The 2,500-nt window shown below is 33.2% G+C and overlaps 1 protein-coding gene across 1 annotated transcript in view; it reads left to right on the top strand.

Annotated features, from left to right (window-relative positions):
* LOC137634830 (cGMP-specific 3',5'-cyclic phosphodiesterase-like) overlaps nucleotides 1-2,500 on the top strand; it is a 362,765-nt gene that overhangs the window by 10,560 nt on the left and 349,705 nt on the right.

Below are 2,500 nucleotides of genomic sequence, written 5' to 3'. Positions count from 1 at the left end.
AATAAAAATTTCAGTATCTTTAGGAGAACTTTTCCGATTTTGCTTTACGTTTTTAAAGACGTTTATTTAATCTCTAATGTTTCACATTTTCTATGAGATTTAAACCTATAGAGTTAACTAGAAGACAGCTTGGAACTCTTACATCATGATTCCCTCAACCGATAAATCTAATCTGAATGCACCGAAGTAGGCCATCGTTTACATGATTGATTAAAGGCACGAGTAAACTCAATTTTATTGCTAAATAAATATGTGTTTTGTCACATCATGTATGTGTTATCACACACGTACATACACACATAGACAGACATGCATATATATATATATATATATATATATATATATATATATATATACACATACTTTCCATGTTGTCTTATACAATTCCCTGCTGGTGTAAAGTTATTCCCAAGGTATAGTGAAATGGATGTTAACGGGCTAGTTATGCGCTGATAATTGTAAATGGCGAATGCTAAATCACTAACAAGTTATCTTACTATACGAGTACGTATATCTAGTCATGTGTTACACATTTTGTACAGAGCTGTCATGGTTAAACATAGCTGAATTTCAAAATTGAAATGAACAACCGTATGCTTATCCTTTTTCTTTTTTCTTTACCTTAATCTGCATCACATCTCACTTCTGGAGTGAAACGAATATTTCTGGGAGGAGTATGTCCAACCAACCGGAGAAGGTGCAAGCCAGTACAATTCTATGTCGGTTCCAAGCCGAGTAAGAATAAATAGCGAGGGCAAAAGGGCTGGTGACAAGAAAGGCATTTGGCCGTGAAAAAATATTTACCGAAACCAGAGAGCTTTTCACTCTTGAGACGACGTGTGTAAAACGGCTGATAAAAAACAGCGACCCTGCATAGAAATCCAAAAAACTGAAAACGAAAAAATATATTTTTAGTTCTGTAGCTTGAGTTAATTCTTTTATATAACTGATTCTTTTCTTCCGTATTTCTCATCCTCTACTGAGCTTTTTCTTCATCTAAGTGATTTTTTTCTTCCGTATTTCTCTTCCCCTACTGATTTTTTTCTTCATCTAAGTTCTTGCGTGGCCATTTTTTCCTTTTCTTTTACAATGAACCAAGGTGTTGGCACTTCAGATACATGAAATGTATTGCAATTTTGTTCTTAAAGAATTGGACCTCTCCGGATTATTTGGGGTTTAATATGATATGAGAGAAAATACCATGTGTATAATAAGTGACAAACCATCATACTATATACCACGTGTTACACACAAGTCAAACTACCAACCGTATATAGCTGCGTGCAATTTGTGTGTACATAACGCTTAACATGAACAGTGATTTCAATATCAAGGAATCATTTATGGTGAGTCAGACAAACTGTCATCATATTATTCATGCCAAAGTATCAAACACACACACACACACGCATATATATATATATATATATATATATATATATATATATATATGAAATTTTAGTGGAAGGCGAATTCCTTAGTAGGGCCAGCGTGTTTTCTACAGAATTCTTCGTATTTTCTTCAGATTCTCCGGCGTAAGCCATTAGTTAATGAAATGATGATTATCTTTTTTCACTTATTCCGGTCTCTACGGCACTTCTTTATTAAGTGATTACTAATAAAAGTAATTTATACAATTCCTTTCATATGTGAGGTTTTATCTAAAACTATGATTAATTGTTTTAAAATTATATTTCATAGAAAATGAAAAAAAAAAACGTCAATATCAAAATATTTCTAAATATTCCAGATATCGTTAAAAGATTAACTAAATAATCATCTAAAACCAATTTTTGTTTAGCAATCTTAAAATTTAGCTTCAAATATTCTCAAATAAACAGTTTTATTAACTCGATTTTCACAGAAGAATATACAACCATATATAGTAATTCTATAGTATTCTAGTGCTACAACAGGAGTGTATTGTTATTCTTAATTTTCTCGCTTTTACTTTACTTTGATGGCTGCTTTTCCGGTCCCATACAGCAGAAGAACCCCACTCTCTACAGAACATCCGCTGTCGTTTTACCTTGTTCGTTCAGTATTTAACGTTTCATATCGCGTATTGTTCATTTACTGTTAAATCGTCACTGTCAAAAGACTCATGATATAAGAAATTCTTCAGTTTCCTCTTGAAAGCCTTAATGTCTTCAATCATTCGAATGTTTCGTGGGAGCTTATTATATAGTCTCGGGGCCGCATATTTAAAGGCTCTGGAGCCTAAAGTAGACATATATCTAGGTTCCAACAATTTGAAGCCATCTGTAACTATTCTCGTGTCAACACGATTTGTTGGCTGTGCAATATGTAGCAATTCTATTAAATATTTTGGACGACCGGTTCTGATAACTTGGTGGATTACTGTACATATTTTAAATTCAATTCTCGCTTTAATCGGCAGCCAGTGTAAATCAATTAGTATAGGGGTGATGCTTTCTCTACGTGGGACACCTTTTATCAGCTCATGACTTTGTTGTAGTTAAACGAGAATCAATGTCCG

This window comes from Palaemon carinicauda, chromosome 45 (genome assembly GCF_036898095.1).
Source record: "Palaemon carinicauda isolate YSFRI2023 chromosome 45, ASM3689809v2, whole genome shotgun sequence".
NCBI classification, from domain to species: Eukaryota; Metazoa; Arthropoda; class Malacostraca; order Decapoda; family Palaemonidae; genus Palaemon; species Palaemon carinicauda.
This window is presented reverse-complemented; position numbering and strand designations above follow the sequence as displayed.